General features: G+C 41.5%; 1 protein-coding gene across 1 annotated transcript in view; it reads left to right on the top strand.

The window, feature by feature from the left end:
- The first annotated feature begins 19498 nt into the window (after window positions 1-19498).
- Window positions 19499-27676, top strand: part of MIDEAS (mitotic deacetylase associated SANT domain protein) — a 336978-nt gene continuing 328800 nt past the window's right edge. The window contains exon 1 of the mRNA XM_044074090.1: window positions 19499-19695. The gene's annotated coding sequence lies outside the window, so the exon portion shown is untranslated. The remainder of the gene's footprint in view (window positions 19696-27676) is intronic.

Below are 27676 nucleotides of genomic sequence, written 5' to 3'. Positions count from 1 at the left end.
TATATATATATATATATATATATATATATATATATATATATATATGTATATGTTACAGGGCCCCAAACAAAGGTTACATGTTCTGGTACCTGATATCACACTGTTGAACACAGTTGGCTGTGGAAATGAGAATAACTTCTGAATTGTTCTAAGTTATGGATGTCAGAAGGAAAAACGTTTAAATGCTACAGAAGGCCTTATCTCAAACTGGCTGATAGTGACTACAGAACTTTTTTCAGCTCTGGTTGCCTGATTGCCTTCATTCTGATGATAGTTCAGTATTGGCATTTGTGCAAATGCATCTTCTCTTCTCTGACTCCAGCTTTTAATGAAAGGAATGTGGGCATTATTCAGTCTTCAAAAAAAAAAAAAAAAAAAGTCCCCAAAACCTGCAGTATATTGAGGGCCAAGGATTGTACCACAGTGCCAGAGAAGAAGCAGAAACACAATGTCAAAAATATGCGTGGACTGAACCAAGATTCTAGAAGTTGTTTAAAAAAACTGTATAAAGCTAAATCTGGTTTTGAAGAAGTCTGGACAAAAGTGTTTAACATATATGTATTTATATTAATCCATTCATCCTCAACCCCTGTCGCGGTACTTCATTCGTAACACACACACTCATTTACAGCCAATTTTAGAGCGTCCAATCGACCTACTGCAAGTCTTTGGAATGTGCGAGGAAACCGGAGCACCCAGATCTGTGACCAGAAACCGGAGCACGCAGATCTGTGACCACAGGGAGGAAATGGAGACTCCATACAGAAGGTACCTCACCCGAGAATTTAACCATCAAGCCTCTTGCTGTGAGGCGACAACGCTAACCACTGCACCACTGCGGCCACCCATGTATTTATATTAATATGTTATATTAATGCTTTATACAACTTCTGGAATCTTGTTTGAGTTTGTACATATTGCTGACTTCTCATTTCTTTTTCTCTTATGGCACTGTGGTATCATCATTAGCCCTCACCATACTGCATGTTTTATTGGTTTGTTTTCTATGTGCTCTCCTGTCTCTGTCTTTACTGTGTTTTTTTGGAAAACAAAAAGTAGGCATCACTCAGTATTAAAACAGTTTTTGGGGTGTTACAAAGCCCACTACAGTCCTCTGCAGCCTTACTATTTTTATGATCAACTTGCTTGTGGGTATCCCTTCTATTTGTGTGATTTTAACTGCAAGGATTGCCACACCTTACAAGCAAGGAGGCATTCCCCTTTGTAGTAGCCACCTTTGAACTAATTTTTTGTGAAATACCTGAAAACTGAGCCATTCGCTTGAATCATGGACAGCCTGACTGCTTCCCTCAGCAGATATTATGAATACTTCTCTTATCTGTACTGTGGACTTGCTGTCTGTGCCACGGATAGTGTAGTCAGTTCAACTGTCCTTTCTGTAGTTGTTAACTTTTCTCAGACATGGCAAAACTTAAGAAATAGTATTCTGCCAAAATGCTGTGATGGTGTCCACCATAAAGTTCTTCACATGACCGAAGACCCAGTGACTTGGTTTAGTATATAGTCTTTTCTTGAGGAAAACTGGATGTCATACCTGTGTTATGATCCTTTCTTTATGCAGAGGTGAGAGTCTGATCAAAACTTCAGTCCCATGTTTTGAGTCCCTTACCTAAGATCTTAGAATGTTTGCTATATTCCCACCTAATTGCATTGGTAGATGTTTGAGGCCTTCACAGTGACACTTGTCAGGATTTGTCATTTTTCAGTGCTCAATATTTTGACTCTTAACTCATTGAATCAGTCACAGTATAGTCAGAATTGCCAATACCAGGGAAACAGCAAATTTTTAGTAAAGGATTCACTGCAGTTTGAAGAGTCATTTTGAAGAGATTAAGCATCCCCCTTTTGACCCTCCCCACGCATGTTAGTTTACTACTGATGTCCTTGACAATTTAACGTTCTCAGTCGGTGTTAAAGTACTGATATTTGGCTTTTCCTGCCATGCATAAGTCTTGATTGGTCTGATTTCTATAGTCTTATCTCACACCAACATCTGATGGCCAACGTTCAGATGTCAGGGTATAATAGGGGCAACCTTGGCACCATCTTCAGGTCTTTTTAGACCGTGAACAGCAGTGTGATAGTCAAAACATTTTTTGGGGGGGTGGGGGGTAGGAGACGTGATCAACTATGTGAACATAGTAAAGGTAGGGGATAACGGCGGATAAGAGCTATCTATCCGAAATGCCTCCCTGTGGTATGGGTGAGAGGACAGGAGGATGGGAATTTGTACTGCAACTTTGATCTACTCAAACCTCTACAGTTATAAGTTCTTTGTAGTCAGTGTTTCAGTACTGCTACTTGGGAGAAGTCCCAAAGCTACTGGGTGGGGGCAGGCTGCCTATTGATCTTTGGGAAAGCAGTTTTTGTAGGATAGAAATTGCAAACTCTGCCCTAGCCCCAGAGGCATTGGCTAAATGGTTGTGTTTAGTAAAGGTGTGGATAGCTGTCCATGTGGCAGCTTTCCACATAGCTTGTGTAGAAACACCTTTACGAAAGGCAGTGATGGCTACAGTGGGTCTGGTGGAGTGGGCCATAACATGGGTTGGTTCTGGCTTACAACGATGGGCATAACAGAAGGTAATGCAGTTGGCTACCCAGTTAAGACTGTCTGTTTGGAGATGTTCATCGTGTTTCATTACACTTGGGTTATCCTGTTGTCAAGCGGGCCCGCTGTTGGCCTGAGTTCCAAAGTCTTGGTCCAGCGTCAGTTGCTGTTGCCTCTTCCCTGACGTCAGTGCGCCAGGCGTATATAAGTAGCAGCCGACACCATTTTCTTCAGTCTTTCTTGCCGTGCGGTGCCCAAAGCAAAAGCAGTTCGCAAGTGCCGGTCGGACGACTCCCGAGATTTCAAATTCGATTTCAAAACCGAAGACTTCAGTAAAGCTAAGTACCCCGTTGGGGAAAATTTTTCTTGCCTCAGACCGATCTCAGAAAAAGTTAATTGTATTTCTTGTGGGAAGCAAATACCTCATAAGGATTTTCATTCTTACTGTATTCCATGCCTAGGCCCAGATCACGACATCACTATTTGTTGGTTTTGTGCTAGATTTAACAAAAACACTATTAAACATCGGTTTGATTTTGCTTGCCATTACTTTGGGCGAAGGTTTAATTACACAATGCTGTCAGAACCACCGACGACCGGTATGCATAAAAAACGTAAAGATAAGGAAAGGTATCCGAGGCCCAAAACTGACGAAGCCTCTTCTAGGCCAGTCACCAGTTCGCCAGTTTTCAGTGAGGCGCTTTCTCAGCCCCTGACACCCGCTACCTCAGAACCACAGGCCACGTCCGACTCCCATGTGGAGGTGCCTAGGCCTCTGGAGCCTCAAAGTGTTGGGCCTACGGAGATTATCCCTTCAGATGGGTCCGGAGCCGCTGAGCAGGCACCGGCTTCTGAGGGTGTTTTCAGGCCTATTCAACTTACCATTACTACTACAGCCAAGATGCCAAGACTTAAGCCTACACTAAAGACAACAAAGCAAGTACAGCATTCACCTGGACAGGTCTTCATGCCTAAAAAACAGATGCTCAAGATGGCCGAAGACTTGATAACTCTGATCAGGGGTTCCCATCCCCCTCCTGATAAAAGGCCAAGGCAGGATACAGACTGATTCCTCTGACCAGGTTTCAGTTTATTCTGATTCCTCTTCAGACCAGGGATATTCTTTACCCCCCTATGAGGATTCTGATGCTGAAGAATCCATTCCTTCAGCCTCTCCTCCTGGGGATTACTCTTTTGGGGAAACTTTACATACCGTGAGGGAGCATTTCCATTGGGAGGGCCAGGATTACTCAGAATCCAAGAAAAGTCTCAGAGACTTTCTTTTGCTACCTCAACACAGGACCCTTGCTATTCTGCCAGTGTTGACATTGTGGATGATTTGTTCTCTGAATCAAGTTTAAACCCTGATTCTTTACCCCCAGCTCCAGTCAGGCCAGACAGATACTACAGAGTCCCTGACTCTCACAAATTTCTTTATGAAAAACCCTGTTGCAGACCCAGAAACTATTTCCCAGGGTCCCAAAGGGGTTAAGGCTTCCATGGCTAAGAATCCAGTTCCTTCGGATAGGGACTCTACAGCATTAGACAGATGGGGAAAGAAAGTTTACACCTCTGCAACTTTAGCAGTGAGAGCTCTGAATTGCCAGTTTCACATGCATAAGTATCAACAATATCTACTGTCTCAATTAAAACAGAAAATAAGTATAAATGCAGAACAACTTGACTATAAGGAAATGCAGGATTTATTGCATGCAGCTGAACAAGTGGGAAAGCATACTTTGCAATGTGGTTTTGATTCATTAGAAGCTTCTTGTAGAGCAGCAGTTACAGGATCTGTGATCGAAGGCATGCTTGGTTAAAAGGACAAAGTTTACCAGATCATGTTAAGGCAAAATTATTGGATGCTCCTTTGCAGCAAGATAATTTATTTGGTATTAAGGCAGAAGAGGTATTAAAGAAAATGGAGGGTAAGGTAAAATCTATGCAAACAGTAAAGGATTTCTTACAGGTACAGCCACCACAATTTAGCAGAAATTGGCCTACTAAGAATTGGTCATTTCCAGTGTCAGACAGGCCACAAAGAGGCAGATACAGACGCCCAAGAGGCAAATCTCAGCCACAAGGTTCTTACAGACCATGACAGTGGGGTGCTTCAAACCCAAAACAAGGTGAGGATAAGTCAAAACCTTACAGGAAACGGTCCCAATGACTTACCCCTTCCAATGCCAAACTCTTTCCTTTTGGCAGCTCCCTTAGGGGGGAAACTAGCACTTTTTTTCAAAACTGGCAAGCAATCACCCAAGACAAATGGGTACTGAATATTGTGTCTCAAGGTTGCAGGTTCCACTTTCACACTTTTCCAAGGCTAAAAGGAATGTCAGACCTGCCACAAAATCAATGGGCAGAGGCACAAAAACAAATAACCGCTCTCATGGACATGAGAGCTATTCAAAAAGTACCACAGCAGGAAAAAGGACAAGGATTTTACTCAAGACTCTTCCTGGTACCCAGAAAGGACAAAGCCTGGAGACCCATTCTGGACCTTTCCACTCTAAATACTTACCTGGATGTTCCGAAATTCAAAATGCTGACACTACAACAGCTCCTTCCCATGTTGGGCAAGAAAGCTTGGCTTGTTACTTTGGACCTCAAAGAGGCATACCTGCATGTCCCTATCAGACAAAATTGCAGAAGATACCTCAGATTCATAGCTGGTTCAATGCCCTACCAGTTCTCTGCACTGCCCTTTGGCTTATCTACTGCGCCCAGGGTCTTTACCAAGTGCCTGGCACCAGTAATTGCATTTTGCAGACAAAATGGAATTCAAATATATCCATATCTGGACGACTGCCTGATTCAAGCAGAGAGCAAGGATATTCTTCTACAGCATCTGGCGTTCATAAAAAGATTAAGTTGCCTAGGGTACACAGTAAACGAAAAGAAATCAAAGCTAGTGCCCTCAAGAGATAATATTCCTGGGTGCCAGCTTAAATACAACGGCCCAGATGGCTTATCTCACACCAGACAAACAAGGACAACTGACTCAGTATTTTCAATTGAAGGCAACAAAGTCCCAACTCCCTGCAAGAAAAATTCTGCAGGCCTTGGGATTCATGGCATCCTGCATTCTACTAATTCCATATGCATGACTGCATATGAGGAAATTACAATGGTACCTAAAAAGTGTTTGGTCTCGACATTCTCACAGCTTGGAGACAGTAATACCTCTAATTCCCTGCCTACAACAGGAGTTTCGATGGTGTGCACAGGCATGTCACCTCAACAAGGGTCAGCCTTTCACTCTTCCCACAGCCAGGCAGGCTATAACAACAGACGCCTCGGATTACGCCTGTGGAGCACACATGGCAGGAAAATGTATTCAGGACAAATGGACCACAGAACAAATGCCTCTTCACATCAATCAAAAAGAGATGTTGGCTGTACATAATGCCTTAACAGCTTTCAAGGACCTTCTGTATCCAGGACAATTACTATTGAGGACAGACAACACCACAGTGATGTGGTACTTAAACAAGCAAGGGGGCACTCATTCTTACCCCCTATGCAGGCAAGCCATGACCTTGTGGAACACGGCTATAACTTATCAAGTTCATCTGCAAGCACAATTCCTGCCAGGAAAGTTAAATACTCTGGCAGACGACCCAAGCAGAGACATCATCGATCCTCACGAGTGGAAATGAAATCCACAAGTTTTCAGCATGATAATGCAAAAATGGGGGTGCTCAGACATAGATCTCTTTGTCTCCCCACTAAATTGCCAACTACAAAAATTCTGCACAAGGACTTATCACACACAAGCATGGAAAGTGGATGCTCTCACGTTCAGCTGGAAAAGCCTAAGCGTTTATGCCTTCCCACCACTGCCTCTTCTTTCAAAGGTACTCCTAAAAGCCAGACAAGACAAACCACAGATGATTCTGATTGCTCCAGACTGGCCACGCCAGCATTGGTACCCAATCTTAAAGAACTTAGCTCAAGGACCATCTTGGATTTTGCCTCAAATTCCACACCACCTGACTCAGCAAAACAATCAGATACTGCACAGTGAGCTCAAAACCTTAAACCTGGCTGCATGGCAGATTCTTTAGCCAAACAGACACCTTATCTCTCTAAAGCTGTTATGGATGTCATTTTGGAGGCCAGGAGGCCTAGCACCAGGAAGTCTTATTCAGAAAAGTGGAAGAGATTCTGTGCCTGGAACCAGGCTCAAAACCTTGATGCTCTGGTCCCTAAAATTCCTCGGATACTACAATACTTGACTGAGATGCTGGACAAAAGACTCCTTCTCATCCATTAAGATTCACGCTTCTGCCATCTCGGCTCATTGCAACACAGATCCTCCTATTTTTTCTCATCCTTTGCGAAAGCAGTACCTCAGAGGGGCTAAAAACATAAGACCGCCCCGGAAAGCACCAACACCAACTTGGGACCTCAATTTCATTTTGGAAAAGCTCACTTTGCCTCCTTTTGAACCAGCCAATTCAGCAGAGTTAAAATATATATCATGGAAAACTGCTCTGCTTCTGGCAATAACCTCAGCACGAAGAGTCTTAGAACTACAGGTGCTAATGGCAGTAGAGCCTTTTATCATTTTCCACCAAGACAGGGTTTCTTTAAGAACAAACCCTTCCTTTATGCCTAAGGTGGTTTCCAGTGTGGCTCGTAACCAATCTATTCACTTGCCAACATTTTTATCCAAATCCCCAAAATAAAGGGGAGAGACTTCTGCATTCCTTGGACATACACAGGCAATTGCGCTTCTACTTGGACAAAACAAAGGCTTTTAGAAAATCTGAACAATTGTTTGTATCACATGCTGAAGGATCACAGGGAAAGGCAATTTTAAAGCAGACCATTTCAAAGTGGATAGGACACTGTATGAAACTCGAACATCTACATTTATGGTAGGTACAAAACTGTACTAGGTGTCTGCCTTCTTTTCCTTCTGCAGATGCCACCATTAGTTAGTCTGCTCTGTCAGGGAATTTCATTCTGTCCAGGTAACAACCTGATCTGTCGGTGTACATCCAGGGAATACAAGATTTGCTTAGCTTTATCGTTCGGGTTAGGGAAGAACACTAGCAAATGACTAGCTTGATTTAAGGAGAGGAGTTCTGACACTACTTTGGGCATAAAGGATGGTTTAGTTTTAAAGGTTACTCTGTCCCTACACAGTGAAGGACTTCTTGCACATAGGTCTCGGAACTATATATCCCAGTCTGGCTGAAATGATGTCTGTAAGCAGAGTGGTATTCCATGTGAGCATCTTTAGGGGAGCAGAAACTGCTGCCTCAAAAGGTGATGTCCGTTTTTTCTAAAACGCAGTTTAAATCCCAGGTAGGGACAGTGTTTCTCCTGGGGGGAGAGGGGTGCAGGGTAAGATGTATGACTCCTTTTTGGAAAAGTTTCAGGTGGGGGTGAGAATAAACAGGGGGGAGCAGGTAAAGCAGGCAGAGATAGCTGAAGCATGTACCTTAATATTGGAATACAAAAGTCCCTGGTGAAATCATCCTGACAGGTATTCTAACAGGTTTATGTCTGCCATTGAAGGGTTGATGTCTTTGTTCTCGTACTAAAGAGAACACTTTTTTCCATTTGGACAAGTATGATGTTGTGGTATTTGGTTTTCTAGTCTCTTTCAGGATGGATAGCACTTGTGTAGAACACTGTAAAAGTAACCAAAAACTGGAAACCTGTAGCCTTGAAAACTAGCGCTAAAATGAAATGCGTTCAAAATAACGTTCAGGAAGTTTATTAAAACTAACAACGTTTTCGTCGTTACAAGTGAACAACTTCTTCAGAAACAAAATAATCACGACAAATACTATCAAATTTAAAAATTCTGCTCTGTGAGTCACATTTCTGTCAACCAATCACCGTCAGCCCTAATGTTTAATTAATTGCTAATTGTTACATGAAGAGAATCAGCAACAAAAGTCCCTGGTGAAATCATCCTGACAGGTATTCTAACAGGTTTGTCTGCCATTGAAGGGTTGATGTCTTTGTTCTCGCACTAAAGAGAACACTTTTCCATTTGGACAAGTATGATGTTGTGGTATTTGGTTTTCCAGTCTCTTTCAGGATGGATAGCACTTCTGTAGAACAGTCTGCATTCTTTGAATTAAAAACCAATTCTCCAACCTATTAGTTTGAGGGTGCTCAGGGAGGATGAATGACTGATCCCTTTAGCTGAGTGGGTAGCTCTACGACTTGTGGGAGAATGTAATATCTTCTCTCTTTGAGGAACAAGATGAGGGAGAACCAATATTGCCCTGGCCAGAAGGGGACTGATCATGCTCTACATATCAGATCTCACCTTTATCACTACCCTAAGAATCTGGGTAAAAGGTGAGAAGGCCTAAAGAGAGTCTTCTCCATTTGAAGTAGAAGGTGTCTGCTGTCCATGTCTGACTTTTGAGTTCTTGAGCAAAACCTTTGAAGTTGTCTGTTCAGGTGAGAGTTAAAAAGGTCAGTACTGGGGTGGCCCCTTTGATGGGCAAGGTTCAGGAAAATCTCCCTTTTTAGCATCCATTCATTGGGATCCAGAATGTGAGTGCTCAGAGTCTGAAGTGCTGCCCTGACCCAAGATGCAGGATGCTGTCAATGTCAATTGCAGTTGTGCCAAGAGCCAATTCTTTGCTAGACTGCACAGAAGTAGGAATGAGCTTCCCCTTGCTTGTTTGTTTACCACATAACTGTGGTGTCTATCCAGATTCGCAGTGCTTTGGGGGATAGGTTTCATTGAAAAGCTTTAACTGCTAGAAAAACTGCCAGCAACTCCTCCTGGTGTATGTAAAGCTTTCTTTCCAGACAACCTTGCACCTTCATAAGTCCTGGGAGTGCTCCCCAGGCTATTTCAGGACTGTCGGTAGTGATAGTCTTGTCTGTTTGTGGTAAAGAAAAACTTATGCCTGGATTCAGCTTGATAGTGTCTTTCCACCAAAGAAGTTCTCTTTTTCAAGCATGGTAAACGAGGCACAAAGTTTTCCATGGAAGGAGAGTGTTGCCCCCAAGTGTTTTTCAGAAACAATTGAAGTTTCTCATGTAGTTTTGCAGGGGAATCATAAGAATGCATAATGCCATGAACCCAAAATTCCTGAGTTATTCTCATACTTTGATTGTCTGCCTTGGTTTATCTACTTGAACATCTCTAACTGTGGTAGGTTTGACAAAACTGTACTTTCTCACCTCAAGGTGACATAACCTCTAAGAGGAAATAAACAGACTTGTGGTAAAACTGTTAGCTAATGTCCACTGCTTTGCAGCTTTGGAATGAGAATATTAAAGTAGTAAGGATGTGAACAGGTTTGGCAGATTATTGCTTCTCATAAGAAACTTGATTGCTACTCCAGTCTGCATGTATGAAGACTAGATTGTCACTCTAGTCTTCATATGGGCAGCATGCAGATTACTTATGTTGTTGTAGTTTCTTTACATTGCCTGTATACAGCAGTCTGAAGATCAACTATGTTGCTGCTTTTATGGCATGGACAGAAGATGTTTAAAAAGTCTTTCGGCTTTTCCCGGTTAGGGGTCACCACAGCAGAGCTCTGGTCCACTAATGATAACTGTGGATTTTTATGGTGCCAAGTTTCAAAAGTGCTGACTGCGAACTAGGCTGTTCACAGTCCCATTGAATCTGCAACTTCGAACTCACTAAAATGGGAAGTCTGTTGCATCATGTTTGTTCTGTTTCAGATGCACACACTATTGTTGCTGTTTTCAGATTTCAGTATTTCAGATAGCAGGTACAGCAAATGAGTCATGACACACATTTTTGTATGCAATGTACAGCAATGCAACTACAGTCTCTGAGCTGTGTCCTAAGAAACGTTTCAGACAAGACTTGCTGAACTGAGTCTTGATGTACTGACAGGTATGGCAACTTCATTGTGGTCCATTAGGATTGAGGTACAGGGCATCAATGAAATGGCACTCTCCCATTAGACAAGTTTGTTGCTAGAGTATTGGTAAAACTCTTAACAGGATGCTTTGAGCAGAGAGTTATTAAAAACTGCACTGGATGTGTTGTGTTGGAAATAAAGCCTTTGATTCTGAGAAATATGACTGTTTTACTTTTAAATAGGTTACTATTGATGTAGGTACTGTGTGGTTATGGTAATTACTGAATTGTGTGGTTATGGTGATTACTGAACTGTCTAGCTGTTTGCTGTCAGCCGTTCTGATAATACTGGCTACATTAGGAAATGCCACATATCTTAATCTGTACCTGTCTAAGTTTTGTGTTGTAAGTCAGCACGTGTGTGTGTCCCTGTGTGTGTGTGTGTGTCCCTGTGTGTGTGTCTCTTTCTCTGTGTGTGTCTCTTTCTCTGTGTGTGTTGGGAAAGGTAATTGGTTACAGCACAGTCTTGTCATTGGTACCATGGAGTCCCCGTTGCAGCCTGACACTGTATTGTTAGAGTGGTGATTGCCCCTGGCTTTTTAAGTTCTTCAGTGTTGAAGGAGCTTGAGTGATCAGTTTGAAGGTTTTGCACATTACCACTCATTGTGTTCCTCCGAACCAGATATTATGCGAGTCTTGACACCTTAATTTCCTTTTAGATGCATAACCTACTTCCACTGTACATTTTGCAGCACAGTCCAAGGGCTGTCAGAAGATGGAGATACGTTCTGCACCATAGCTGTGAACATGTGGGTAACCTGATCAGCTTTACTCCCTGTTTTGATTTGCCATTCCTGTCTTTTAAACAAAAACTAAGCTAATTTCAAGTTGCTGCTTTCCTTCCTGCAGGTTTTTTTAATTGGTAAAGTTTGAGTAAATACAAATTTTAATTTTGACATGCATTTCCTCAGTTGGGTACCATGGCAGCTACATTCCAGTTTTGTAATACTATTGCCGCTGTGTCTGTCTGATGTGGTGGGAGTGCGGTATCTGTTGGCAAGACCACATTGCCACTCAGTCTCTGAGATGTGGAGGCAAAATGTGCTTGTGTTAGTGTGACAGTTACTCTGATGTGTGAAGGTAAAGTGGACTGTTGGTGTGGCGCCACTACACTGCTCGTTCTGAGATGTGCAAGCAAAATGTATTGTGTTGGTGTGGCCACTGTACTACTCGTTCATTGATGTGGTCCTTTCTTTATTCTGTCTGATGCCTAATTGTGTGGAAAACTGTTATGGAAGATCAGAAGTGTGCTGAGAAAAAAGAAGGGAAAGTGGTGGGGTGATGCAGACTTCTTTGAGGAAGCAGACTCTGATAGTAATTGGCAGGAGAAGTGCAAGGCAAGCATCAGTTTTTGAGAGCTACAGAAACCAACAAAGAAAATTGATCATGATTTAAATTTATGTGAGAATAGTCAGATGAATCTGAAAAGTGAAGTAAACAACCAGGAGACGCTTATGTGTCAGAAAAGTTTGTCCACTGTTTGTGTTGTAATTTTAGGTTCTGCAGGCATGGATAGGACATTGCCCCTTTTTCATTGTGCTGTTTTATTAGCTTGGTATGAACAGGAGGACATGTGCTGAAAAGCCCACCTGGCACATTGCATATAAGAGGTCAGCAGGGAGCAGGATTTCAGAGGTAAAGTTGTACAGGACCCCAGGTGGGATATGTTGCTTGGGTCCTGATACAGTATATCAATAGGGGTACATTCTCATTATGGTGATATCAAACAGGGGCGTCTAGTGTATTAATGGAGAAGTTTGTACATAAGCAACGTATGCAGTATCTCACCCAAAACAATCTGTTGGCCAACTCGCAGCATGGTTTTAGACCCCATCACAGCACAACCTCCACCCTCTTTTCATTTACTAATGTCATACAATAAAATGAGAACAATAACATGCTATCCTCTGCTCTCTTCTTAGATCTCTCTAATGCCTTTGATATTGTTAACACCAACTACTCATTCACTCTCTGGAATCTATTTCCTTGGACAACCATGTAATCCAGTGGTTCCTCTCTTTTACCTTGGCAGTAGACAACAGGGTGGACAGCTTGCTCTGCCATATTACCGCTTATAACCTCTCACCCCACTGGGTTCAATTTTAGGTCCCCTACTCTTCTCTATCTTCATCACTGACCTCCACACTGTCCTCCCAAAAGCAACCACCATCCAGTATGCAGATGATTCCACGCTGATTTGTTCTGCTTGCTCCCCATCAGAGCTGCAAACCTTAACTCAGAATACATTTCACATAGTTGAACACTGGCTCTCTAATCGCAGGCTACTCCTGAAAACTAAAAGTAACGTCTTTTGGCTTTTCCTGGTTAGGGATTGCCACAGCGGAACTCCGGTCCACTAATGATTGGCAGTGGATTTTTACTGTGCTGAGTTGCCAGCTCAACGCCCAACCTTCAAGGAAGGCACACCCATTCATGCACACACCTACCTGCATGTCTTCTACATCACTAGACCATGGGGAGGACATGCAGACTCCACAAAGAAGGCGCTCCAGCCAAGAATCGAACGGGAGAACTTCTTGCTGTGAGGTGACAACGCTAACCACTGCAACACCGCAGCCTGAAGGCTACTCCTGAATACTAACAAAACTAAATTGCTTCTGTTTGCCACCACCAGTAGATCCACCAGACCTTCCATCTCCATTACCTCCAACAACGGTACCACTATTACCCCTGACAACCACACTAAAATACAGGGGTCATAGTTGATAAACTCTAATTTGATTTGGATGTCAATAAAATTAAGACAATCAACTCGAAGCTCAGGTCACTGTATAGAAATAATCCCTTCCTAACCCCATTAGCCAGGACTGCCATCACCCACTCTCATCTCCTTTCCATCCTTCTGTATGCATCCCCCATACTCTCTAATTTGAATAAATCCGAACTCGACAAACTCTCACTCTCTTATAACCAAATTGCCAGATTTGCCACAAACTCCACATACAGGACCCATCACTGTGAAAACCTCAAATGCCTAGGATGGCTTGAATTACCCAGTGTAATACTGGTCACCCAGCTTATAGTAGCACACAAAATACTCAAAAACCTGAAATTACTCCTGCACTCGCAAACATACTAAAACCTTATAATAACCCCAGGCCACTACGCTCATCCATCAAACTCCAGATCCAAACACACACAGCTAACAATGCAACTGGAGCCTCCCTCTTTGCCAACTTTGTTGGTAGAACATGGAATTCTCTCCCAGCCAACCTTACCCTGGAATCCTCTCTAAATCTCTTCAAAAATGGCCTGAAACAATGCTTTAGAACACATTGGCTCTGCCCCTGTACTAACCCAGATTAACCGCCACTCTGTCTATCAAAGACAAAAATTATTGTGTGCATTCTCTCCTCTTATCTAACTTGCTAATTGACGATAAATTATGTTTATGTAAAGTTACTATGAATAATGTGAGTTCCTTCCTTCTTTCGACTTTTCCTGGTTAGGGGTCGCCGCAGCGGATCATCTGTACGCTCATGATTGGCAGTGGAGTTTTATGGTGTCGAGTTGCCAGCCCGGCACCCAACCTTCCACAGAAGGCACATGCACACACACACCTAGGGCCAATTTAGAGTGTCCAGTCCACCTACTGCATGACTTTGGGATGTGGGAGGAAACCAGAGCACCTGGAGGAAACCAGGGAGGACATGCAGACTCCGCACAGAAGGCACCCCAGCCCAGATTTGAATTGAAGAACCTCTTGCTGTGAGGTGGCAACGCTAACTGCTGCACCACTGTGGCCGCCCATCTATGGACTGCATTTTTGTATATACTTGTAAAGTTGCATGCCTTAACTGATGTTCATCGTGTTTCACTGTTGCAGTCATTACACTTGGGTTATCCTGCTGGCAGGCTACCCACAGTTGGCCTGAATTCCAAAGTCTTGGTCCGGCGTCGGTTGCTGTCGCCTCTTTCCTGACGTCAGTGTGCCAGGGGTATAAAGGATGCAGCCGATGCCATTTTCTTCAGTCTTTCTTGCCGCATGGTGCCCGATGCAAAAGCAGTTCGCAAGTGCCGGTCGGCCGACTCCTGAGATTTTCAAAGACTAATTGCAGATCCGAAGTCTTCATTAAAGCTAAGTACCCCATTGGGGAAACTTTTTTCTTGCTCCAGACCGATGTCAGAAAAAGTTAACAGCTGTATTTCTTGTGGGAAGCAAATACCTCATAAGGATTTTCATTCTTACTGTATGTCTCTGGAGCTTTTCTCCCCGGGCCTCCGCTGAAAATGGACATATATCCAGTCGGACTATCCCGGTCAACAAATGTAAAATAAAATAAAATTAGTTACTGTGAAAAATTACATGGGCATAGAAGAATATTAAACTGATTAATGCATGTTTTCATTGAAATACTTCATTGTTTATAAAGTGCCTCTTTTGCAGGCTTTTCTTTCATGTAATCACAAATTGTCATCTTTAACATCAGCTGATTTATCTTGTGTATCTATTCATAGATGTGCGTGCATGTATATGAAGGTGCATTTTCTATTTTGTGTGTGTGTGTCTCCATTATTTTATTTATTTATTTTTTTACTTTTTGCTCCCCTGGTAACACCGCAGTGAAATGGTGCTTTGGAAAGTACAATAATAAACAGTGTTTGTGCTATAAATTCTCTTTAGCAGAGATCAGAGTTTGCTTGTTTTTGTGGGTCTATATCACATTATCGAAATTCCAAAATATCGAACACCATAAGCTCGACCTTGGAATCTCAAAATGTGATATACTTGAACGCTCAGAACAGCAAATTTTTTCTAAGGGGAAAAAATTTGCTGTTCTGAGAAAACACACACAGCATAAGCACACCAAAATAAATAATCCACACATACACACTTCACAAAACCCTACACTAAACTGTACATACACTACTAGCTATCCACTTACTTTAACCCAACCCTTAACCCTAAGGACCCTAACTAACGCACACACATCTTACCCACTCCCTAACCCTAAGGTCCCTAACTAACGCACACACATCTTACCCACTCCCTAACCCTAAGGTCCCTAACTAACGCACACACATCTTACCCACTCCCTAACCCTAAGGTCCCTAACTAACGCACACTCAACTTACCTGTTCCCTATCCCTAAGGTCCCTAACTAACGCACTCACCTTACCCGCTCCCTAACCCTAAGGTCCCTAACTATCACACACTCACCTTACCCGCTTCCTATCCCTAAGGTCCCTAACTATTGCACACTTACCTTACCTCAGTACGTTCGCACACTTACCTTAACCTGGTCCATCACCTTGGTATCACAGTCGAGGAAATAGCGAAGACGCAGAAACGGCCCACCGAATACTTTCCCTAGGAAAATATTCTGTGTTCTGCAGCTTCGCTATTTTGAGCGTTCGCTGAATAGGGGTCAAAATTAGAACATTCAATGTTTTAACACTTCGATGTTCTAATATAGATCCGTATTTAGAAGGGGGTGTTAGGCTGCACTGCATTGGCTGTTTAAATTGAGAATAAAAATGTTGTGTTTTTAGTCAGATCACTAGTATCTGTTTACATTTCATTCAAAATGAAATAATGTTTTATGGGTGCTTGGTAAGTAAGTCAGTTAAGAAAGGATGCTTATATTTTCTCTAGGTTTTTAATTTTTTACAGGTATGCATGTCTGCTGCAGACATTGGGGAAAAAAGCACTTAAATTTCATACGAAAACAGAGTTAGAATGAATGGAAAAACTGGGTGAAACTGCACAGAGGCAGGGCATCTCTGATCCTGCTGCTGGTAGTCCTGTTTTTGGGAACAAACCCATAGTACTAGTAGAGCTTGTCAGGATTAGGAGAAAAGATGAAGTAGCTTTTGTGGCATGAATTCACTTAGGCTGTGTACAGATTCTTGTTTGCAGTGAGAGAACCTGGGGCCCTGAAGTGGTTAACAATGCAGGATCCTAAAACCTCAGGCCTGTTGCTTCAATCAGTGTGCTAGGAGAGAAGTGAATACAGTGGTGCCCGTGCTGTGTTGTGGCACTGTTTCTTACACTGTTGGACAGGACTGACTGAAGAGAAAGGCCCTCATTTTTATGACCATACCAGAAGGACCTCACCAGAGGCAGGGTTAGGCCTGCATAGACAAGGTTTGGAAGTAGAGGAACCTTTGAAAAAGAATCATTTTTTGGATGAGAAGGTCAGAAAGTCTGCTTTAGGAGGCACTTTGAATTTGTGGTTGAATCTTCCAAAAATTGAAAATTTTATTTTAATGTCTTGCATCCTCAACATGTGTTATACATAACCGTTCACTTTGTACTTGCCTGGTCCTTTGATGTCAACTTTGGTGTTGATAGAAAGGAGAGGATAACCAGAGGCCATGCTGGTGGCAAGATAGAATAGAAGAAATATAATATATTGATAAATACATCAAAAACTAAGCATATGAGATTTGGGAGACATAAACTGAAAGTTGAATATTTAATATAGCACACAGTGATTGAAACTGTAGACTCATTTAAGGACCTGGATATATGGGTAGATTCAGCTATGAGTTTTTCTAATCATATCAACCAATTGGCTAATGATAGTGCTATTACTATAGATTGTATAAAAAGATTTATAAAGTCTAGGAAATCAAACTTAATGAAGTCCTTGTTTGTTAGTTACATTAGACCCAAACTTGAGTATTGAATAACAATATGGAAACCCTATAGGAAAACAAGCATGAGTAAACTGGAACGAGTACAGCGGAAATATACTAAGGGCATCCATGGATATGAAAATCTTAAGTTATTATGGAAGACAAAAATATCTGAACTTGTACAGTGTCTCTTACAGATATTTAAGAGGGTATCTTATTCAGGTATATAGGGAATTTAGGGACAACTACCTCTGGGAATGTTTGGGGTTATCAAAAAGTACTAGAGAATCGTCAGATAATCTATGTAGAAGATTCTATAGGAATGAGAAGTGTACTAATTGGTTCTCTGACAGAGTAGCTGATGCTTGGAGCAGACTACCAAATTACATTAAAGCAAGTACTAGTTTAGATATTTTTAAGAACAGCTTGGACATTTATTATGGGAACAAGTGTTTTGGCATATTGGCAAGCTAGAAGGGCTTTAATGCCCGTGCTTGAAACATTTGTATGTATGTAAAGTTTGCATGTTTGCTTTCTTTCTGAAGCTTTTCTGGATGCAGTAGAAATATTGACTTTTTGTCTGTACAAATCCAGCATTCTAGCATTATTTAATGCAGATAAAAAGTTTAGTACATTTTTAACACAGTTTGGCAACTGTTTTAGTCCCATAAATTTGGTTAAAGAAATTGTTTAAAATGACAATGCAGGGTTTAACAAACTGCTTTCATCCTGTTTTAGCAAGTGTAATGCGATTTATCCACAAAAATTTTTTTAGAGTAAAATTTAAGAGCTAAAGCAACTTTTTAACTCTTCTGTTTTATTTAAAAATTCAGCATATAAATTTCAGTGTTGCTGGTGTTAGCTTTGGTGACTGTTGCAGTAATCAGTCTGTAGAGCACTTGCTTGAGAACTGGCTGTCCAGTTAGCAATCTAGTATATGTGAAAGCTTTGAGAGAGGGCACGGCTTTGTTGCTGATGTCACCTTGGCCAGCTGAAGCTATGTCCCTATTGGTTAGGGGAAGAAATGCCTTTGTTTTCTACATTGCAACATGGAAGTCAGCCTTCACAGTGGTATTAAACCGTTTTAAATAGCCTCAGCTGCACTAGTGGCAAAAGATGCAAGTAGCATATGTTCTTGGAGGCTGTAGTGAAGGCAAAGAACAACTGTGAACCTTCTACATTTGCAGGAATAAACTACTCAAAATGTAAGCAGCTGATAATGTAGCTTCCACTGATTTGTGCAGGTTGCCATCAGGGGAGACATAGGTCAGAACAAGAATTAGTTAATGCTAAATATTTTTCCAGTATGAAAATTGCATTTTCTTAGTGTGTTGTAGGTTGTTTCCACAACCTAAAAGAACTTCTCTTAACTAATTTTCAGGTAGCAGGTACATTGGATCTCGTGGGACTTAATATTGTTTTGTTTTTTAACATTTTTACATCCTCTGTGCACACTTGATGGAATTTCATCCTGAAACTGTGTGAGCCATTTATGAAAGTGGGTCCACAGAAAATGAGAGACCATGAAAACTCTTTGCAGGAAATGTTCCTAGCATTGAGAAGATAGCAGCGCCACACCACAGATTCTGTGATAGCGAGTGATTTTGCAGAAGTTTAAGGACTAGAACAGAGTCTGTTTTATTCAGCCAGGGTGCTTGCACAGATTGGCCATGTTTAGTGTTCTGTCATGTCTTGTGTATTTGGACGGATGAAGTATGGTGAAGTGATTGTCCATCGAGAGATTACTGATGAGAGGACATAAAACCGTGTTGATGCATGTCATCCCTGGTGAGGGAACAAAACTGAAGCATAAACGGTCAGAAGCAGAAGTTTAAGACCGTGTTAATGATGGCATGTACATTAAATACAGGAATGTCTACAGTGTGCCCTGCTGCAAGAAGGTTTGAGTGCACACACCACAGCTGACAGCAGCATGTGTTTAAGCAGTGCAAAGCAGTGATGTGTTTTTGGAGGAGATTGCTTTAGTTGGATCTGTCATGTGGATTATCATTTGTTTGCTATCACATCTTGTGTACAAAACTTCAAAGTACTAACATGCTGTGTGAAGATGATGTAATTTTTTATAACTTGTTGAATGTTAATTGCTCTTTTTTTTTTTTTTTTTTTTTTTACTATTCAAGTTAACAGTGTTACAAAATGGAAGTGAGTTGTTGCTAATGATTTCCTGCCTTATTGTGCAAAGGATATTGCCGTACATGCAGAAATATTGTACAGACATGAGCTATCTCCTTTGTTAAAGTCTCTGCCTTACTTTGTAATGATCTATTGCTAGCTCTTGTCAGTTGATCTTACATCATCAGCAGCTGCTAATTTTTTTTGTATGCACAGTAATCCTGTTATTGAACTATGTCACAGCCATCACCACTATCTTTCTGTAGGTTGAAGTGTCCGATGTTTGTTCCATGTAAAACTAACTGTAACCCATCTTTCAATGCAGAGCTGGTGCCGTTGCAGTAAAACCGTAAAGTAAGCCCCATGCTAAATGAAAACTAAAGCTGAAATGCTTATCTCTCATATGATGGAAGAGAGCAGGTTATTGAACCCTTTCAAGCTATATATGCACACTCCATTGTCTTGAATATAAGAAGAAAGAAAATTAAAAGGCATGTTAACAAAGGTAGGCCATGTTATTCATTAACTGAGGCAAACTAAGTAGAACTTCTGCAATCTGGCATGAGGACTGAGTGGTCAAAATATTTGTTTTAAAGTAACGCTGCAAAATGCAGCGATTAGAGAGAATCAAACTGTGGTTTCTGCCAGAGTGGATGGAAAATTATTGTAGTGGAACCCTGTCTGGATGCAAGTCTTTGGCTCCTGTTCTCTCAGCTTCACTTGCATGTTGTATTATTACTTGCTCTTTTGAGTTGGTTTATTCTCTTTCTCTAAAACTTGTCATAATCTTAAAGAATTATTAGAAATTAATGCGTCATTCATGAATAGCGCAGAGCTGTCTGTCTTCAGAGATTTTTACGGGATGATTACCTTCTGTTTTTGTGCATTAACAAAATATTGCCCAATTTAGGTCTCTTGAAGATGACACGCCAGACCCGATGCCTCCATTTGAATGCAGAACTGAGACTCTTTCAGTCATTTTGCAACTGGGACTGGTAGCTTCTGTTTTTGTGGCATCTCTTAACCCTTGAGTTTGTTAAATGTGTTCTTTTTACCCTTTAAGTAGTGCCTTCCAGCCAAGAATATTTGCTTCCATTAGTGTGTGGTTCTGCTTTCTTTGTGGAATCAGATTTTCACATAATGCTGCCTTGTCACAGCAACTGGAATGGGGTTTGAACTTGCAACTTGCTGGTCCATAGTTCTGCAGTTCCCAATTTCAGTCACTGCGCCATATTCCACATTTCATGCCACTGGTTTGAATTTTTTGGGGGGGAAGTTGATGAGGGGGTGGACATAAAAATGTTTGAGTGTGTCTACATGTATTGTATGAAGTGTGCGTTTCCCCACTCTTAAAACAGATAGTTTTCCTACAATTGGATTATGTATTTTATTTATTGTAACCCCCACCTCATATGCACACATACGACCCTAATGCTTGTCAAGAGCCTGCTTTTCAGGCTGAATTTCACACCTTTTTTTTCTCTCTGCAAGTGTAACAGGACTCCAGCTTCTCTTCTGTTGGGGGTAGATTCCTTGCAGCCCTTAGAGGGATTTATGCCCTTCCCTCCCCTTTGGCAAGTATCCAACTCACAAAGTCACTGCACTATGGTGGGGTAAGAATTTTGCCTCATTGCAACATTTTTCTTCTAACAGACCTGATTTTTTCAGCAGCATGTCTAAAATCAAGCTTTCAGCTGTGAGAAAGTCTTTGCCCAGCTTTCCAACACAATACCCATTTTATTTCTAGTCAGTTCAGTGTCGAAACAGTTTTCTTGACTTTTAACTGTAGTTTTTTTTTACTTTTTATCTATAGATTTGTGTTAGCTCGGTTACAATTTTGTGCAAAATTATTCGGAGAATTATGGAAATGGGAGCACCTGTAAATCTTGCTAAAACAGTTGTTGGTTACCCTAGCTTTCTTGTCCTGTTTACAGTGTCGCTAAGCATATGGCTCTCACGGAAGCTTGTTTTTATAACAATTTTAAGCCTTCTCATCTGTTCATTGCAGTCATTGTACAAATTCCTTACATGTGTTCTGGTGTAGGTGGATGCATTGATGTATTTGTTGGGCGATGGACATCTGGCTGTAACTAATTTGTTTAACTGGTACCCTAAGGTGCCTGTGTATTTGTGAGTGCTATCTGCAGTAGGTACAGGGAGGATGGGAGTGATACTTTGTAGTTTTAGGGTGGCACAGTGGTGCAGCAAGTTAGCGTTGCAGCCATACAGCTCTTGATTCTCTAGTTGGCCCCAGCTCTGGTGCCTTCTGAAGTCTGTTTGTCCTCCTTGTGTCTGCCTGGGTTTCTGTTAGGTACTGCAGTTTTCTCCCACATACCATAGATATGGCTTTAGATGAATAGGTGGATATTTTGTATAGGTAGTTGTTGCAGTATAACTTGCTAATGGGACTTCTGATGGAGAAGGCTTGTTGTCCGCAGCTCAGTGACCTTCCCCTTTCAGGCCAGGTACATGTCAGACTCTTACAGATGTGTTCAGCCTGCTCTGGAGCTCAGTTCAGTTGAAGTATCTTATCGTTGAGAGATTTTGAGTTTTAGTGGTTTCATTGATATATTTGGATTGTGTTGTTTTGGTGGAGGTCAGATGACTTATTGTGTTAAGGGTGTCTCTGATGCTAAGAAGCAAGGCATATGTTCTTGTGGTAAGTAAATTGTGTATAAGGATTTTCACAGTATTGTGCGTTCAGTCTTGGACTGGAGCCCAATGTTAAAACCTGTAGTTTTTACCAAAGATTTAAACCCAAAATACTTAGACAAGGGCATTAACGTCAGAACTGTTTTAGAGAGGGAAAGTCTCCAGGCCTCAACTTGTTATCAGCCCAGTGTCTTCAAGTTCATGCTTGACATCGGACGCCTCTCTCCAAGAAATGTATGAAAAAGTGATTTAAGGAAAAGGTGGTTAAGGATTTTGGAGGTGCAGCCAAAGTGTCTAGTGTCCCTACTTGACATGAGGATGCATGTCCCAACAAGGTGTTTTTACAGCATCTGGTGCATGGATGTCCATTTTAAAAAGACACTGGCATACCTGCAAATCAGGGTACATGCCACAAAGGCCTTCACATTCAACTTGCATTAGGTGTCCCACTATGGATACTCATTGCCAAAGCTTGTTTCTTAGTCTTTTTGGGAGGAGATGGTCAACCTACAGTTTTAGCCATGGAGAACTTTCCTGGTTGAAATGTGGTAGCCTAGGACTTCTGTCTTCAGGTACAGTCCTCCAGAGCAGCTGCTTCAACAAAAAGGATGAAAAGAACCAAACATAACTAGCGAGCACCAGCAATCTTTGCAGTCACCTGGATCTGGGGTAAGTGGTGGGCTGTTAGTTTCCACCTAACTTAGGCTGTTCTCCAGGAATGTCTGTGATTTGAGGTACTTCATATTTTGCAGTGAATGCAGCCAAGTACAGACCTTTTTGTGCCTGGAGTCTGGAGTCCCCTCTACTTAGAAAAAGAGAAAAGAGAGTAACCTCACAAGAGAGGGATTCTGATCCCTCCGAGAGTGGGGAATAGGTGAATTGTACTATTTCTCCTAAATGTCGTAAGGCATGCTGTAGACATTGACACTATATGTTCTCTTCTCCCAAAGTAATTCTCATTTGGAAGTACGCTTTACAGAACGAGAGAACAATTTAGATGAGATGCCAAAGCGGTATCATATGCATAGTAAACGTATTTTCATTTGCTGAGATTTGATGCTTCTAGACCTGTAACAATTCTGCCAGTGCTAGGAGCTCTAGAAAAAGCTTTGAGAGTTTTACAGGGTTCTGGAGTGGCACAAATGTCTTTACAAAAACCCTGTAACAAATCCAGCACTGGTGTTTATGGATCCAGAGAAGGGGCCTAAATCGGTTCCTGCACCAATATTCTTCCTTTAGACAGGGAAAGAGTGCTAGACTGATTTGGGAAGAAGGTGTATACGTGTGTTGGACAAGTTTCAGATTGCTGTCCTTGACCATATTGGGAAGAAAATTCTCTTCCCTGACTGTCTCTTTAAATATACTGTAGGCCTGTTTTACCTCTCTTCATATTGCAGTTCCTGTTTGTATTAGACTAACTTACCTTTAATTTCTCTACAGACTGTCTAAAATTTCTCTTAAGTATTAAATGATTGTCATATATCTTGTATTGATTCCTAACCAATGTTTTTGTATTATGTCTAATTTGTTGTAATTATTTAACTGCAGATGTTTTTGTTTAATTTTTATTTTTGAAGATTGTATAAGTTATTGTTCTTAAAATGTTTTGTAATAATTTGGAGCTTTTCTTCCGGGTCCTCCTATGGAAATGGGCTTCTGCCCAGTTGGACATTCCAGGAAATCAAAGGTAAATAAATAACTCGGGGAGTTATTTGATATGGACCCGATAGCTAAATTTTTGTATTTCACCCAGAGTGTTAGGTGGCAAAACACTTTATTAAGTGTGGCTGTGATGTTCTGGATGCAGCATCCAATGCAACAGCTGTGGGGTAGTGATTAAGAGGCATGTTGAAGTATTTAAATGTTTGGAGAAAAATAAAGAGCATTTTTCATTTCCGCATGCCAAGTTATGACACAAATTACCTGCCAAAGTTTGGACTGTAGTGTCACAGGCAAGGAGCAGGCAGAGGGTGTTAAAAGAAAAAAGACCAATACCAAAAGAAATGACAGGGAAACCAGAAAGGGAAGCCTGTGGTTTCCAGGGTCCAGTCCACCAAAGGGAGGAGCAGTGACTTCAGAGAGTTTCTCCCACTCCTCAGAGAGTTTAGTGGAAGGAGTAAGCTACTTTTATAAGGAATAGGGAAGGCATTACAAAAACACATGGATGCTTCAAATAATTTTCCAGGGATACAGATGTCGGCCCATAGAGAACAGTTGGCATCAAAATATCTCCATTCTGGCAAGAGACCAGTGCATTTGATCCTTCCTGGGATGAATAGAAGCAATGCCAAGGCAGTACCAGAACAGAGAGTTATGATCAAAGCATTTCTTAGTGTTTAGAAAAGATGGTCCTTGGACACTCATCATGGATTTTTCAGGGCTAAATATCTGTTTCAAGATCCCAGAATTCAAAATTTTGACATTACAGACTTCATACAACTCCTTTTCCCTCAAACTCTGATGGTTACTTTGGACCACAAGGATGGGTACCTACGCATACCAGTTTGTAAGGACCACAGATGCTTCCTCTGTTTCAGGACAATTTACTTTCTTGCTGGTTTGACTGACTGCAGCACTCTGTATTTACCAAGTTCCTTGCTGCAGCCATTGCTTGTTGCAGAATGAAGGGCATTTAGATTTACTTCCCTTCCTGGGTGATTGTCTCATTCAAAACCACAGTAAAAAAAAAAAAAACACACACTCCAAAGCATGACTGCTTAACATCACAGACTGTATTTTTTGAAGTAGTTGAGAACTTTAATTTCAAAATTTCTACTGAAAATGGGCTTCTACCAGTCAGAAGTTTCCAGTAATCAAATGTCAATAAATTAAAATAATCCAGATATTTGTTCAGAACATTTAGAGAGAGTGAATTCCCACAAAATGTACACAGAGTAAAAGCGTAACTAAAGCAACTGATTATCTAATCAACCATGACAATTAATATTTAAAATAGAATTAGTAAATGAGCAATGTCTCTTAAGGAGGTGGAAGGGATACTACAGTTCACCATAGATTGCTTTCAAAACCTGGGCTTTACATTCAACATCCCCAAGTCAAGATTTCAGCCCCTCCCAAAAGAATAATTTTCCTGGGAACTTTACTGGACTGCAGCAACCACAGATCCTACCTCTCTCGGGACAATAATTTCAAGACCTGGCAGAGAAGACTGTGGTCATGGACAGGGGTATGTTAAGAGCACTAGGACTGCTGCAGCCATTCAAACCAGCAAGGATGTGCCCTACATGATATTAATGGTCACCTGGCAAACATGCATATGAAAAAACTCCGTTGGTGCTCAAGAAGTAGATGAAACCCACACATTAAGTCCATAGAGGAAACTGTTCCTATACTGTCTTGCATCGTGAATGAGCTGAACTAGTGGCCCAACCAGGTCAGACGCAGCCAGGGGGAGGTACCCTTTAGGCAAGCCCCTCCAATCAGACCTTAACCACAGATGTTTAAGATCCAACACAGAAAGCCCACACAGGAGGTCTCTATGTTGTACAAGGCATTTGGAATCCAGCTCAAGAAAGAAGCGTATAAATGTGAAAGAAATGATGGTATTAATCCAAGCACACCTTTGGAAAGACCGAGGTCTTGCAAGTGACAGCAGTACTGTATTGTAGTATATAAACAACTAAGATGGGGACATTCTTGCTCCTTCTGCTGGATGGCCATGACTGAGCTGTAGCTCTTCAGTCACAATTGACGCAAAAAGCAGCCGACACCCAATCTCAGTTAAACTTAATGGCAGACAAACTAAGCAGGTGAGCTGCAGATGTCTACTAGTGTATGTTGCATAGGGATGTTTTCCTTCAGATGACTCACCAGTAAATAATCTAAACGTTTCTAAGCAACAGACAACGAAGGTAATTTTTTTTCCAGATCACTACACAAAGAAGCTTGTACAGTTAATACTTTCTGCTTCAAAAGGACAGATTTCATTGTCAGAGTCCCCCTTCTCATGCTGATTTAGAAGGTAAGGGATGAGGGTCCAAAGGTACCCTGCTATCACCTTCTTGGCCCAGGCAGCTTTGGTTCTTCTTATCCAGGTGTCCAGGGTGAAACCTCTCACACTGCCTTTGCAGTTTGATCTCACACAGGTCCCCTCGCCCCAGAGACCCTTCAACTTATTGCTCATATGGTTCAGGTGTTTTCCCATTTAGGTGCCAATTCACTGACAGTATGCTGCTGTTAAGGAGGCTTGCCACAAGGAAATCCTGCTTAGTCAAGTGGAAGAGGTTTGTTCTGTAGTACCACAGAATGAAGCAGGACCCTCTTACAGAATTTGTATCCTTGATTCTGTCATTATTAATGGAGTTGATCATGTCAGGCCTGGCATATAACCTCTGAAGATCAAACTTTCAGTCTTTTCCACCTGCAAGCATGTGGATCCCCCACTTGCATCCATGCTACCTGTCAAGCATTTCCTTAAGGGAGTTCTATGTTTGAAACCTGCAAGAAAGCTTGTTGTTCCTCCGAGGAACTTGAATTACATCCTCAAAGATTATCCAGCCTTCTTCTGAATCTGCTGTCATAGCCCCCCATTACCTAAGCTTAAAAAAAATCTCTTGCTGTCATGTTAACTAGGATTTTGGAACTACAGGCCCTTATTTGCAGAAACCCCTTCCTAGTCTTAAGGACAAGTGTCAGTTTGAGTCATCTTTCCCTTTATGATAAAAGTAATTGAGTTCTTACACAATATCACTACTCAGTCATTTGTTCTCCTTCTTAACACTCAAAGCAAAAGAGAACAGCTCCTGCACTCCTTAAATGTACATAGGCAACTGAAATACTCAAGATAAAACCAAGAACATCAGAACTTGATATCAGCTATTTGTGTTCTTTGCATTTAGAAAGGGATGGGAGCTAATCTTTTAGCACTTTCTAAGTGGCTAGCCCATTGTATTACCTTCTTTTACTGATATGGAAGAAGTGGTCTGGAGCAAAAGAAAGGTGATACTTTGTGAATAAGTGCCTTGCTACACTGAGTATTACACACACAATGCTGAAGCTGTAGAGCTTCATACCTGACTGCAGATGCAGTACCGGTATTCAAAAACATTACCAGCAGTGTACATCTGTGTGAGGGTCACACTCCCTTGTGACTGCTCCATTCATGATGGCCTTGCTATGCTTCTGCATACTTCTGCCCATTGTTGAGGTACCTAAGGCGGTAAATCCCTATTAATATAAAAAGTAGAATTTAAGATGCAGCGATCTTGGGAGTAGTAGTGAAGTGTGAGGGCAAAGGTCCCATCTGAGGAATGCAGGGGCACAGTCCCTGTGCAAAAAAAAAAAATGTTTAAAAATCCCTCTTTTTACCAAAACTGGACTTCACATTTTCAGATATTGCATTTGTGATATACATGTATGAAATACATAGCACTTACAGTGCGTACATCTTCAGTACCTGCTTTATCTAGTGCAGAATTGCAAGGAGCTGTAGCTTATCCCTGCAAGCAGTTCTCCTAAGGTAGTAAATTGGCATTCTATCTTGACCATCTGTGATAGGGTACAAGCACACTTGTACACCTAAGGGCAGTTTGTAGCAGTGTTTATCCACTTGCACACCTGTGGAGTGTGATATGGGGGGAGACGTACAGCAAAAAAAATACAGACTGAGGGAGAGCATGCATGTCTCGTTTCCCTTTATTCGTTTGGTTAATATGTTTTAAGCCTGCCTTCAGGGAACTTGAGTTTGACAGTTGTATGGTATGCAGCCAGAGCTTTGGTCCTTTAACATGTGTATTCTATTATCTTGAGTTCCATTCTTCATGATAAAGCTGCACTCTGATCCAAAGATGAATCGCCAGAACATAAAAGCATCT

The sequence above is a fragment of the Protopterus annectens genome, chromosome 6.part0 (genome assembly GCF_019279795.1).
Source record: "Protopterus annectens isolate FY-2018-M chromosome 6.part0, PAN1.0, whole genome shotgun sequence".
Classification (NCBI taxonomy): Eukaryota; Metazoa; Chordata; order Ceratodontiformes; family Protopteridae; genus Protopterus; species Protopterus annectens.
The sequence above is the reverse complement of the archived record's forward strand: the minus strand, read 5'-3'. Positions and strand labels throughout refer to the sequence as shown.